General features: G+C 38.4%; 1 long non-coding RNA gene across 1 annotated transcript; it reads left to right on the top strand.

The window, feature by feature from the left end:
* Positions 1-11,091: 11,091 nt before the first annotated feature.
* LOC128077254 (uncharacterized) lies at positions 11,092-14,446 on the top strand. The gene is made up of 3 exons (XR_008204903.1): positions 11,092-11,157; positions 11,279-11,471; positions 14,279-14,446. It is a non-coding gene; the product is annotated as an uncharacterized LOC128077254 (long non-coding RNA).
* The last annotated feature ends 627 nt before the right edge of the window (positions 14,447-15,073 follow it).

Genomic DNA, 15,073 nt, shown 5'->3' with positions numbered 1-15,073 from the left:
TGCCTGGAAAAGAATACCTTGACTGGAGCTTTGAGTAGCTTTGCAGTATATAAATCCCTACAGTACATCATGGGGCAGGAAATACAAAACTCCATTCCTTGTTGCATGACAGCTCCAAGCTGTCCACAAACGAGTTACAGCGCTTTGTGTCCTCACTTATTCACCTTTGCTGACATATTCGATGTAGAAGAACCTACAGTCTACTACAGGAGATTAAAACCAAGAGAAAAGACTAATAAAAAAAATTACAAACCTGAGCCGTCCAACTGCGAGTGGTGCTGGCTGATTTATTTTTATTTTTTAGTGTATGGTATATAATATATCTATATCTGGTTCTTAGTACAAAACCAAGTTAATTAGTAGTTGCATTGATTTCATTTCCTTTAACTACAGGCATATTTATTTGCAATGATATTCTTAAATTCACACCAAATCATCATTTTACTCCAGAAATATCCTGCTCATTAATAACTCATTTTACAGGTTGATGCATGGAAGCCAGTAATCAGCAGTGAGTTACGATATGGCTTGGCTTTTGTATCTACTCATTGAGGAAGCTCAAGACTTAAAATTGGTCCACCTGTTCTTAAAGAAAGAAAGAAAAAAGCATCAGCATAGGATGGCAAAGCGAGAGACACTAGAGGCTTTGTCCTGCTCCCGAGTTTCGTGTTCTTACCATGTTTACAGGAGAATGTATTTGAAGAATGAATCTCTAAGATAAAAATCTTGCATGCGCATAGATGTCCATGTGATATAAATGTATGGAGACAAAAATCATATGTAAGCACTGAAGCCTGTGTCCTGTTTTTGTGTTCACTATTATGAATTGTGATTTTTAACAAGGGGAAAAAACAGGATTAGTGTCAATATATATATATATATTTTTTTTTCCTTCCCTAATAAAGATACTAAGTCATTATTTTAAGATCACTGGCAAAGGTAGAAGAGGGGCTGGGCTCGATGATCCTTAGAAGTCCCTTCCAACAATTCTGTGATTGAAATGGGAATATTTGAGTGGGAAGGGACCTTTGAAGGTCATCTCGTTCAACTACCCTGCAGTGAACGTGGACATCTGTATCCCAGGTGACAGAACATGAGTTGCACTGTTCAGCTGCAGAAGAAAGACTTCAGCTCCACATGTTCTTTTTTTTACCCCTTTTTTTTTTTTTTTTTTTTTAACATAATGGAACATCCACAACAGTTCAGTGGAGCTCAAAATTACAGCTGAGGAATGATCAGTTAAATCTCAAAAAATTGCAGGAGGGAAATAGAGTGAAAAATTAGTTTTTTAATATTAGCACGCAATGCTTCAGCCATCATTATAAATAAGATCATCATCTGATGTCACTTTGGTTTTACGTATGGATTTCTTAAGTCTCAAAATGCTTCATCGAAATCTGCTCGCAGGCCAGCAAAATCCAAGCAGTTCTGTTTGAAACAGTCTGATATTCTTTGAACTAAGTTTTTGTTCGAGGAGTGTAGGTGTGCACATGGCTGGCACCTGTGTTGCCCAAAGACATTCTTCATACTGAGCAGTCACTCGTTGACAAGCCAACATAGCTGAGCCCTCTCTGTGAGGGTTTGTGAAAGCTTGGTGCAATTTCTCAGGCTTGTTGGAATACAAAGCACTAAACATCAAGCTGGAATCAACTTTGGCTTTCACCACTTGCAAGTGATCGGGTACAGATCTCTAAGCCAAGGGGAAAATGTTGGGGACTGTCATGTAAAAAATTCTCACATATCAAATGTTTACATAAACATGCATATACATATGCATGTATATTTCATTATATTTCATTGTATGGATTAATTACAGTGAGAATTTAGAGGGAAAAAATTATGGCAGAAACAAACGGATCTCTTGAAACTTGAGAGCAAATAGGAAAAGCAGGGTACTGTTGCTGAGACACCTTTTTGACAATATTCCCAAGGGATAAATACATGGTAAGGATGTCAAATACAGACAATAAACTTATCTTCTGATTTGTCTCTTTTTTCCTCATAATGCAAAAACACTTTTGATGTGTTTTCCTGCTCAAACTGACTGGGAATAAAACAGGCTTCTGTACGTGAATGTTTGTTTTTCTGTGGTGCAGCAGCTATTTCTTTCCTTACCCGAAGCAGAAAAGCAGTCAGAATGAAGGCATGGCAATGGTGAAACCTGCTCGAAAACTCAGTGATTCTCACTGGTCAATATGAGATAGATGTGAAATGATGCTCTGGTCAGACCTTGTGGCTTAATGGAATCATCAGTGGAGGTTGGGTGTGAAGAAAGTGTGCATTTCCCTCCAGAACGAGCAAGAACTGCTAATTTAGGCTGAATTCTCATTGTAAGAGTTGAGGAAAATGTTTCAGGTTTTCCTTAAATGGTCCCCCAAGGAGAACTGGTCTCTAAATTGGAGTATACTGCTTTTCAGGCATCCAGTTGAATCTCACTCAAGTCTTAGGATGGAGTTGCTCTTACTGATACACCACTGTTCCTTTATGTTGCACTGATTCATATAAAAATTGTCTCTACTTTTCCAGACCGTTTCATTGCTATATAAAATATTCTTTTGCTGGAGGGTTAGATGTCTGTCAGTCCATGACTCGTGTCTCTATCTGAGCAACTACAGAATTGTGAAGTAAGGGAATGAGTGAGGTTGGAAGGGACACGAGGAGCTCATCTTGTTCAAACCCAACGTTAATGTTGTTATTAAAATGTTTCTTCACACGTACTTGGCAATGCACTTCTCCCCCCAGATCTCCTTGCAGTTTGTCTGTATCTTTCTTAGCTGTCACTTTTTCAAGTATGGCAGATTTGGGATCAACAATGTGTAATGAATACATCTAATTAGCTCCGTTGTCCGTGATGAAATCTTTATTATATAGTGTAAAATCAAAATAACACTGTTTGCTGCCACATGACTTTACAAGTTTATGTCTATCAGTTCTTCATCTCAGTTCTTTTCTTGCTTGCTTTTATAAAGTCCTTCTGTCAAAAAGTTGTTTTAATGAGACCTCCTCCCTCTGGTCTCAGCATTCCCAATGTCCTAGCTGTTTTTTCTCTTAATTTGCTTTGTGGATTACTAATGTATCTTAATGTATCTCTTTTGGTTTTCTGCGGTTGGTAAGACTGTCAGGGGTTTTACCTAAAAGCTGAAGTTCTGATGTGTCCTTTGGGACTCGTCCTTACTCGTACCGCTCTGCTCTTCTTCTTAGGCTGGCTGCCATGATAAAACAGATCTTTTTGCTCTGATGCTGCTGGAAGGATGTCTGTTTTGTTTGGTTGGAAAACACTTCTGTGCTCCATGAGTTGTCCTGTGGACTGTGTTTTTCTTCCTGAAAATTCACTGGATGAGGAGAGTTTCTCAGAGAAGAGAAGGGCTGGTCCGGGAAATATGAGGAGGTGGCCATGATTGCATGACTTTGCCTTAGGGGGAAAAGGGTGTTTTTTATTTCTGTCTAGTTAAATTGCATTATTATTAGTAATTTATAACTTTTTAATGATATATGAATTTTGTCTGACTGCAGAAAGGACCTGGATGTAATTTGGACTGCAATTACTTTGTGACTATGTAATATCAGGATTGTGTAGACATAAATAGACATGTCAGCTCCTAAGCGTCTTGTCTTTGAATATTGTTTTATCTTCTGAGCATCCTTACCTTGTTGGCTTTTTGTTTCCGAAAGACCATCTTACATCGACACGTTGACAACCTTGCGTGTGTTATATCATGTTGAAAGCTTTGAACTTTGTAGAACCTGTCTTAGGTATTGTTCTGTTCTGATTATTTGCAACTCCTTCCACAGTAGGCATTTCTTAGGGATTACTCTGTCATCTGCTGGAGGTGGGTAGTGAAGCCACTGATCGCTTATCCGTAGCCAGATTATTCACAGCTGTTACCATAGTGAACTTTATTATACCAAAACATCAAAAAGATCTTTTCTAAAGGATTTCAAAACTACAGTGTGATTTCAGAGACGTTTTGAAGTAGTCCATATAATAAATAACTGTTAATTTCAAACCAAAATATTTAAGATATGAAAGTGTTATCTCATAGAATTAGGAATTCCTTTTAAACTCAAATCTGTTTTCTCTCAGATGATTACAGTAAAAATGCTTAACTTTTCAGTGAGGCTTCAGTTGGGAGGATTAAGAGTTTTAAAGATTTGTTTTAAATGAAGCAGGTATCTGGAATATTCCTGCTTTAGGAAACTGTATGGTGCATCATTGTCATAGCAAATTATCATAGCTGTAACCTATCCATCCCTTTGCTCTTTATCTCTTTATGTTTATTTTTCTCTTACCCTTCAGGAAAATGGTCACAGAAAAGATTTCTGCTTTTTAATCAACAGAGGCATTATTAGTTTACTGCAGCTGTTTTCAAGTCCTAGTAATGGAATTCTGGCTGCTGGCCTGGAAAGTCTTTTGTATCTAAGAAGCCTGAATTCAGTCGAGGGTGCAAACAAGTAATGGGGAAAATTAAGGAAATCTTACTTGAAGGAGTGTGGGAAACTTTTCCTTATGTAGGCTAGAAGTATGGGGCAGGAAAATCTACTTTGAGGGTCAGGGTCTTCTCCAGTCCTGCGTACTGGTGATGTTAGGACCACATCAGTTCTGCTAAGATGTTTATTTCTCCAGTACTGTTAAAATGTCTAATCCATCAGAGTTCAGCGCTTTGTGTCTGCAGCTTTCTGATGACCTAAAGTGTAATACTGGGTCTGTATTGCATTCATTGCAATAAATCACTTAAAGACAACGGGTTAATCCAAGGCTTACCATCACCCTTGTTTATTCCTGGATGTACATATAAATATTGTTCTGTGGTCAAAGCCTATCCATTTTGAGAAAGCTCCAATTGGTCCTCCAAAACAGCAGTATTTAACAAGGCTATCCAGATGATCAGGGAAGGAAGGCATCACAAAAACATATCCAACTGCCCATGCTTGCTCATCTCTCTGAAGTTGTGCTGTGGAGCTCCAAGTCAGACATCTTTCCCTTAAAATCAAAGGGAATACCTGAAGTAATGTCTCTGGATTAAGTAGAGGATGCCTGTGCCTTTGGCTCCTTGTTTTTATTTTCTTATTAGCGTATCAGTTCGGACTTAACAGGTAATATACCCAATATTCATTCTCCACAGACTTATAGAGGCTTGGTGCTATTCATAGACCAAAAGTCTTTTTCTTCAAGATTGTCTTAAATAAGTCACATAGTCTATAGAATTTTAAGGGTTTTTTAAGGATGTATGAATGAGTAAATGCTACTTTGGTTGCTGGAAGGAAATCTCTTTCTGAACGCAGGATGTTACACATTTAACGTTGCCACTGCAAAGCAGGGAAGTAGACTATCTGTGTTACACTGTCGATGGTTAAACATTATGTTTTGAAGGGTTAAAAAAAAAAAAAAAAAAGCAAAGCATACTTTTTTAAAATCTAGCTGAAATAACTTCAGGTTAGTTGTTACTTACTCTCTAATTCTGTAGCTGTTGTTTGAGGTCCTAGCTGAAATCAAGGTCTTACTTTAACAGATAACTGAATTTACACATAACAAGAGATGGGTTGTGCGCAGTAGAATTTACAGTGGGCTTTAGAGAAAATTTACAAAAGGTCAGAGAAAGGAACTGTTATCTCAGTTTAATGAATAGAGAACCAAAGCACAGTGAACAGAAGTGATTTCCATGTAATTGTTCAGCGAGCTTACTGCAGGAACAAAAGCCACATCTGCATCTATGAGACCCGATGACTTGCTTGGAAAGTAAGTCAGTCAATCCTCATTTAGATTATTATTATTTTTTTTTTAAACGAGATTGTGCATTGAAGTTCTTAATGATTCTTACTTGAAAGAAGCTTTAGAAATAGTAGTTTTTGTAACTCACTGACTTTAAAAGCACCTCGGCATGGCTCAGAATAAAATTTCTAGTGAGAGTTCTGCTGAAAGAGGTAAATAATAGAGGTAAATGGTGACTACCTGCTTGGAGGGAAAAGCCCTCCGAAGTGTGATACAGATGGTATCTCAGAGTTGCTGAATGTTGTCCTGTGGAACTGAGAAGTGGGTGTCTTGATGCAAGGATTTCCAATTGCAGTAGATTTCTGGTTTTATAGTTTCCCAATAGAATTGACTTTTTTTTTTTTTTGTATTTCCAATTCTTTCTTCAAGGTTTCTGATGGCAAATGCCAGAGGTTGTTAGTGTTAGTCTGACTGACTGCTGAAGATGTGCTTGACAGTTTTGATCATGTCCCATGCAAATTAACTATGGTAATTGTTCCCTATATTCTCTACATACAAAAATTGCAGAATTGCTTCATGATATGCTTTTGCCTTATTAATTAGTAGAATTAGTGTAGTAGAAATTAGTGTAGTAGAAAACCTGGTAGTGGACAATACCAACAGTATGGAAGAGTAATTTTCATTACAGTATTGTCTTATGGCTTCCCAGGGTTAATGGCTTTTTCTTAGAATCACCGTTGTTCTCCCTAACTCTGTGAGTATGTAGAGCTCCTTAACACTTGATGCACACGCACAAACACACAGGACTTGTTTCTCTGCTCAGCGAGATGAGCATTGCAAAGAAGTGGTGAGATTTTTATGGTGAAGCAGCCTGGCTGTCAGTCGCTCCTGACCCTGGATTTTCCAGACACAATCAAGTCCGAAGAGATGACACATACTTGTAGCAAAAAAATTGGCTTTGAGTTTCTCTTTGGTTAGCAAAGGCAATTTTAGTAGCAAGAAATGAGGCAAATGTAAAGTGTGCCTGCCAGTTGTCTGACGTTTCAGAGCTCCAGAAAGAATGCACTTGAGTGGGGAAAAAAAACAACTGTGTGCTAAAATACCTGGTGTTCACAGGCCATACATCTTCTCAGAGAGAAAAGCTCAAGAAACCCATTGTTGCTGTAAACAATTTATTCTTCAGTGATTTTCTATAACAACACTTCCCTGGGTCTAGCTGGTGATATTTGAAACTACTCATGAAAAATGTAAGAGATGTCAAGTTGCCTTATGATACTAGCGTGTGCCAAGCAGCTGAGCAGTGTTTAGGGAAATAGAACCTACAAAATCATGATTAAAATAGCATTTGAGGAAGGCAGGGAAGCCTCCTTACTCTGCTGTGCTAATGAATAATGTTTGAGCAGGATGGACTTTCTCACTGCCATTTGGACAGCGTCCTCAAATACAGACTGAAAACACCCAGCACCTCTGAAATGCTAAGGCTTCATAGGTGATGCAGGTGGTGTGTATGAATAACAATGTTTTGTTGGTTTACTTGGAAGTCCTTCTTTACGTGGATGGGATGGGCTGGATATTAGTAAAGTACCTTCTTTGGAAGAGTGGTCAGTCACTGCAGTGGGCTGCCCAGGGGGGTGGTGAAGTCCCTGTCCCTGGAGGTGTCCAAGGAACGTTTAGGTGTGTCACTGAGGAACGTGGTTTAGTGGGGAAATGGTGGTGGTAGGTGGGCGGTTGGATTACCTGTTCTTGGATGTCTTTTCCAGTCTTGGTGATTCTGTGGTTCTGTGTGCAATGCACCTGCAAAACCAGGGAGAAGCTCTGTTTTCTGGGTTAACTCAGTGCAGTCTTAGTGTTTTTCCTGCAGGTCATCCAGGACATGCAGCATGCCATGTTGCTGGTTTGTGTAGAAAATACTCTTGATCACTGCACTTACAAACAGATCTTTCTCTTGAACATAATACAGAGCTGTAACGACTGGAATCTGTCTATTTACAGTCACAGGAAGAAAGTAGTTTTTTCATTCACACACGTAGTTTTACTTTTTCTGTATTTTAATTTTGTCCCGTAGCAATCGGCATAAGTTTTGTTTTCCTTCTAATCTGTTTGTTGAATGAAAGCTCCTCGTACGAATACTGCTATACGCTAGGCAATTCAGAAGTGTTTTATATCATTTAAATATGCACCTGAGATAAAATGGAAGGATACCACCCTGTTTAAATAGAGGCATTAAAAAATTGATCTTCATTTCTTTGTGTTGTACATTACGTATATTTTTTCATTTTTTCCTGTGGAAAGTGTATTCTGTTGTTCCACGTTAACAGCAAGAAATGGACGGTGTGAATAGAAAGCTTTGAGGATAAAATGGACCCACAACGCTTAGGATCTGTTCCTAAGTCTGTTGTTGAATAATTGTTCTGGCGCTGATGCCTGCAAACAAATACACCTGTGTTATCGCCTTGCGCTTTCTCCCTTCTCTCCCTTTTACTTTTTCTCTCACTTCACTGCCCGAACTTGTTTGCTTATAAGTTTGGAGCTTTCAAGAAGGAGAGTCCCAGGGAGTGAAGATTACTTCATGTAAGTTGCATATCAGAAGAGATCGTAGGCACACACGTGTGCCCTGAAAGGTATCACGCAGGATTTCTTCTTTAAAACTGAGTTTTGCATTTTTATTAATATTACTGTATAGGGAGATAGCATATATATGGATGAAATGGCAGCGCAGGTTTCTTGGGAGTGGTGAGGAGCCATACGTGGCGTTTTGTTTCGGGGTAGCTGATGGTGTAATGGACAGGCTGCTGGCCCAGGCATTGGCCTTCTCAGCTGTATCTGTAAATGAAGTGTCATGTTGAACAAGTCCTGCTCTATTGGTATTTCATCTCAGCTTTTCCTGATTAAAAGTTATGCCTGTGCATGTATGTATAAAAATGGGGATAAAAAGATCTACGTATTACGGATGACCGGGGATTACTTTCACACATAGAGCACCCAATTTTCAAGTGCAGATAGGAGAAAAACCCACAAAGGAAGTCAGAGCACCTGTTCTTAGCAAACATGACAGCCTGCCAGCATTTCATCTTGAGATGTGCTTAAGACTATGACAAAGATAACCAGAAATTACTGTGCACTGGGATAGCAAATTAAAATGCAGAAGTCAGCGAGGCCACAGGATATTGGATTTAAGACCATGACGAGGTTGTCAGCACTGATGACATTACGTGGCTGGGAAACTATATTGGTGTGCTTGATGCGTACACTGATGGCATCTGATATGCAGATGCTGAAACCTGACAAAGTCTGAGTCAAATCTATGGGAAAAATTGCCACGTTAAGCAACTGAGCATCCATGAGTTAGTTAACGGCAGGGATCTGAAGCAAGTTTGAATGTATGTACTGTGAAAGATATAGAAGAAATATTCTGGAATAATTTCCTGTTTTAGACATAAGTAAGAAATCATTTGAAATGATACCTAAAGAAGGAGTTTGCTACAGTTAAATACTTGCTGAGATAGCAACTGATACATTTAAGCTGCTTTTGACTTTTCATGGGAAATGTGCATTTGAGAAGTCACTCTGCATTAATCTGCCGTGTCGATCTTTGACTCTGTGATGTGTGACGCTATCTCTGTCGAGGACAAAGCTGGCCACAGTCAGTGTTTCCAGAGTTCAGTGTGGATGCAAGGAGGCAGCTTTCAATGGAGCATGTGCATTTCATAACAAAAAATTCTGTAGCTAACAGTCGAAGTACCAGAATTAAAAATAATAGAGAGCCATTAGGAGCAAAATCACCACCTGAAGCTCAGGAAGTTCCCTAGCTGCAGGCTCTTGTAAGCTGAAGGGTTTACCTGGCAGTATGACCATATCCTGGTTCCTGTGCACCTTCCTGGCACATCCAATCGTTGCTGCTCTTAGAGGTAGAACTGTAATAGTTAATTAGAAACTGAACATCCAGGAAGGTGAGCTGGTTTGGAGAAGCCTGCGATCTGCTTTCTGACTCTGAGTTCACCTTGCGGTGTTCCTCCTAGTGTTGCTACTGAAGTTTCAAGAAAGAAAGGAAAAGAAAACACCTGTAAGTTAGAGCTGTGAGTTTTCTGAGCAATGTGGATTTGTTTCATTGCTGCTAAGAAGATAGAAGTTATGTTTTTTCTCAGAGCGCAATTTAAATACCTAAGTTCTTGACTCATCTGTTTTGGCGTGGCATTCAAGTCAGTATGAATTTCACTCATTCCCATCCACCTTCCAACTTGCTAATCATGCAGAACATCTTGTGTTTTCTGATCCTTGGAACAGGTGTGAGTTTTGTTTTGTTTGTTTTACGAAACCAGATAATTTTATGAGTGTTTTATGGACAACAGCATGAGATGTGATGGACACGTTGAAGAGTTTTGTCCTTTGCCTCATCTAACTTGATCTTTTGCCTTAAAAAGGGCAACAGTTCTGACAAAACATACTCTCCTATCATTTCTGGCCACACATCCAACATGTAATGTTATCTGACAGTAAATGTGGAGCTTCATCAAATCACTCATCTTCCCATGTTTCAGCAATAATTTTGAGGGAATCTGAATAAATTACATCTTGAATGGTACAGCTGCTCTCCAGCAGCAGAACTAATGAATTGTCATGACTGGGAGAAAGGGAGAGGTGCCTTGCATCCCTAATCTGAGACAGCTGACAGGATGATGTCTGATCAGCTTTAGTCACCCTCCCTAATTACACGCTGAGAAATTAGAGCCACTTTCAAGTTAATGGCTGGTAAACACCTTGTGACAATTGTAGCGTCTCAGTTTAAGAAGGGAATGGGAAGAATGCCTTGTGCTGCTTCACTGACCCTGCTGTGGTTAGTGCCCAACCCAAGTTAATCTAAATGGCTCTAGACCCTAGGGGACTAGTGGGTCTTTTTGAAACTCCTCCTAGTAGCTTTTTATGATCCACAGCCTTCTGGTTCCGTAGTCATTCTAGACACAAAAACAATGAACATTCCCATTACGCTTTTGTTTGTACAGACATATTAACGCTTTAAAGGCAAGTCCACTGTGTCATGAGCAAGAATCCATTATTCTCCTTCATAAAATCTGAGTAGGCAGTGCCATTACAAATGGCAGTGGTGCAGTGGTTATGCCAACAATGAAAATCATTTGCACTGTGTTTATATCTGTAGATACTAAATCTAGTACACCAGTTGTACCTTCAGGATGAATCTGAGTGAACTGTGAATACTAACTGAAGCTGCAGAGCTTTAAATCAATCCTAGAGCTCTGTAAAAGGAGGAGTACCTTGTCAGGTTTGGAAATGTTAATGGAGTAGTTGGCAGACCTGACTCGAATTAGAATTTGAAAGTTAAATTTCACTGTGCTCATCATTTTTTTTCCCCTTCCTTCTTGTACGGCAGAGCAAGTACAGAATGCAGATCTCTGATATGCAGACTAAGGTGGAAGCAGTAAGTGAGGAAGGTAAGTAAAGGTACTGAAAATTGAATGAATTCAGGTGGAGTTTAAATACGAAATGCTGTGCACTCTTCTGTGCTGTTTTAATGCTGCTCAATATTTATGACCTCTGGAATTTTCCTTTCAGATCTATTGCGGTATTCATCCCTTCTGCTGTGTAAGAGACAAAATCTGAAATCAGTGTATTTCTTCATATTCTGATACTGCCCTGATGAGGCCAGTATTTTGTCAAGGAAAATTAAAACATTTAAGAAGAAAAAAGACCTGCATTGATGATTTTAAAGCTAAGGAAAATCGAGCTTATTTATATCCCAGTAAACGTGAGTAACTCAATTCGTTTAACTTTTCAAAAAGACAGCCTAGAAGGAATTTGATTGCTATTATGTGAATAGTTCATCACTGACAAAAAGGAGTTGACAGAGGGGCCTCTGATTTTTTAGAGAAAGGCATAATATACTTTGATTTATGGAGAAATTGGAATGAGATACTAGCCTCAAATATCTAATCTTCTGAAAATAAAAGGGAGTCCAAACACAAATTTTGTATCTCCTGTCATCTTATACCTAAATTCTGGAAATTATACCTTTTAAGAAGATGAATGAGAAATAGGGAAACTAAGTGCACTAGAGGGTTAGCTCACTTGTTCGTATCACCCTTTGATATGCTTATTGGTCTGGAAGGCCTTTACAATGTGAAAATGATCAGTGGAAGTTAAGATGCTGTTCTGTTTTTTATTAACTGTAATTCAATACTGTGTTCAATATGATTTAAAAAACCCTAGAGGGTGTTGCAACTGAATTTCTTGTTTCTTGCTCCTCATTACAGTCACTTCTTGTGACTTGACGTTTGTATTTGAATGCAAAAAAGATCTTTGTTATCAGAGAATTATCTAAACCTCAATGGAGAGGTTTTCCCAAGTTAGACTTTTGCACGAAGAGTTGATCTGTGCAGAAGTCTGCATAGGAATACAGGTAGACGTGAAAGCAAAACAAACAACTTAATTTAGAAAACAGGAAAATGTGGAGATAAAGTTTGGTTATGCGTTCCAATTTCAGAAAGTCACAGATAGGCCTGTCACTGGGTTGACATCTGTATACATATATGGAAACTTTTTACAGGAAAGCCCTAATTATGCCTTCAGCTTGAGGGAGGGAAGTTAAATCTGATTGAAGTTTGTAGAATTTAAGTAAAATCGCTGGTGAAGGAGAAAAATATTGAGTTCAGAACTATGCGTTACTTCTGAATGAGGTGCTCTTTCATGTCCCCAAAGGCTCCAAACTGATAGAAAACATGAGTTGGTAACCAGTCTTATCTATTAAACTGCCTGCTTTGGAAAAATTATGGACTCTTTGTTCTTATTTTTCCTCTGATGTCACATGGCATTTGTCTCTTATTAGACTATTGCAAAAGACTCTTGAAAGATGAAATAAAATCCCATCAGAACTTCTTTCAAAATCACAAGTATGATGAATTCGTAGGCTTCTACCTCCACAATTGTTTCATAATATTGAGTTGGGCCAAAGCAGTAGTCGCATTTATTTAAATCTCGTGTGAGCTTCATGTAAGAAAAGTTAATAACAGCACCGTGATAAATATCCATGAAGCCGTTACACTTTGATTTCACTTAAAATTACCATCAATTATTTTTTACACCATCACCTTAGTATCATAGCATTAATCTTCACCAAAATTAACAGTTTTCCTGAATGCCTTTCTAGGGGTACCTTTACATTCTTGAAATAATATGGTATTGATACAAAGGATTATTCAGAAATGTACTAGCCACTTCCATTTTGTGTATTATGTGGCTTGATCAGTAGCTTTGTTACTTCCAACAGTCCTTCCAGTAAAGAGGCAAAGATTTAACTGAAGTTTTCCATCCAAGCAAAATTACATATGGCAGTTCTTTTACGTATTTTATCCCCTGATTATAGAGACAAAATTAAGCAATAGCACTATATCAATAAACCTTCAGGTTTTAAAGGTGCTTGTTCTTAATTTAGAAATATTTACACCTAGTGTTCAGATTGTTTTATTCCATGATTCCCTATTAAGTGTTAGTATGTCTATCAGAAAAATGTTATTTGTGTTGGATTAAGAATTGTTCCTGTAGGTAATATAGAAAAACTGCTTTCAAGAGGAAAATCACTGCTTGAAGATATTTCTCATGAAGTACTGAAATTATCATCTTTCTGCTGTCACAAAAAGCCATAAAGTTATTTGATTTTTAAAAAGCTTAAGCCTGTTAAGGAATAATGTATGTTTGTTGGTATGTCCAAAACCAATTCTTTTTTTGTGTGTGCTTTATATGTACTTAAGAGCCTCTTGTAAAAAAAAAAAAAGATACAGATTAACATACATTGACTTTTTTTTCTGCCAGTAGTAATAGTTGGATGGAGTGCCTATCTCTACATATTCTCAAAGCAATTGTTAACATCCACTGGGAGCATTACAGCATTCACCATGCAAGTAGAGAGGTCAGAAATGCCAGTGAGCTCAAATGTTGATGTGGAGGAAAAAAACATTATCTTTACCAAAATTGATGACTGGCATTTTTCGTACGTCAAGCTCTATGTAATAAAATAGGTATAAAGGAATTACCTTTATTGTAATATGCCTTGGTTGTCAAAAAATGAATTAGTTGCATAAAATCCTAACTTCTATTAGGAAATAAGAGGTGCTGTTCTTGACCAACTCTTTGCAGACCTCATGGCAACTGGAAATCGAAGGGCAGCCTTGCTGAATAGCTTGCTTTCATGTTATCTCCATGGTTCTTAATGGTATCTACAATGACTGAACGCAACACGTTCCAAAGGGCACAGTAAATCGAGGCCTTTATTAACCAGCTTCGGTTCTGGGTCTGAATTAATTAAAGCCTTGACAGGTACAAAACTCTTAATAGCTTTCCATTAAAAGCAGCCACACAACATTGCTTCCCTTCCACGACATAAAAGCAAAACAGAGGAACACCTGTTACTGCTCGAGGGCTCAAGGATCCTCTTGGATTTATTCAGGAACGTCCTGCACAGATGTGAGGCTGTTGTTGTTTTTATTATTTTTTTCTTTTTAGAAAATCTTGTAATATGATTCGTGACCACTCTAATCTTAGTGTTTGTGATCATCTTAGACACGATGGCAGGCAACTCATCATGGCCCAGTTTGCTGAGCTGCTTTTCACCGCTGTAACTTCTTCAAGTGGTTTTCTCCATTGCAAAAGAGGAGGGGCTCCTGCGTAGTGAGCTGAAGTGATGGACCGCCAGCTTCAGAGGGAGACACGTGAAAGAGGCGAGGACTTCCCGTAAGCCTGGCACCTTGTTAGGCTGGTGAGTGGTGAAATGCAGTGTTCATCTTTCCTTAACCTGCGGGATGTTCTTTTTCTCAGAATAAGAAAGAAGGGGAAAGAAAGCAGAAGACTAGTTTTAGGAGAGAGGCAGCAGCTACGGTGAGCTATCTTGACTTTGTACAGATGCTTTCAAATTATAGATTTTCTTAAATCTTTCTTAGAAACATACTGTATAGTTTGTATAATGCCTAAAATCTCAGATGTCACTTTGCCACATGAGATTTCACGTGAGAAGTTTGACATTGATAGAATTTCAGACTTCTCTGAACAGATAATTTATACCTCATATATACTTATCTATGTTTGATTCTTACAGAGAGAGATCATTTTATGCAATGATCGTTTGTTGCTTTCAACAGTCCAAACTGAAAGGGCCCATTACAAAATTTACCTCTAAGATAGCAGTGTCACAGAAGAGTAGTAATTGCTTTGCACAGCAACAAGAAAAGAAAATGACCCAAAAAACGTCAAATTTCTTCAACGTGTAGGTAGTCAGCTTCATGTGGAAGCATATTTCTTTTCATCAGGTGCTTTTCACTTCTGTTCCTCTATTTGAAATATACTCACCCAAATATCTGA

This window comes from Tympanuchus pallidicinctus, unplaced genomic scaffold, assembly GCF_026119805.1.
Source record: "Tympanuchus pallidicinctus isolate F22 unplaced genomic scaffold, pur_lepc_1.0 scaffold15, whole genome shotgun sequence".
Lineage (NCBI taxonomy): Eukaryota > Metazoa > Chordata > Aves > Galliformes > Phasianidae > Tympanuchus > Tympanuchus pallidicinctus.
Note: the sequence above shows the minus strand (reverse complement) of the source record. Positions and strands in the feature narration are given on the sequence as shown.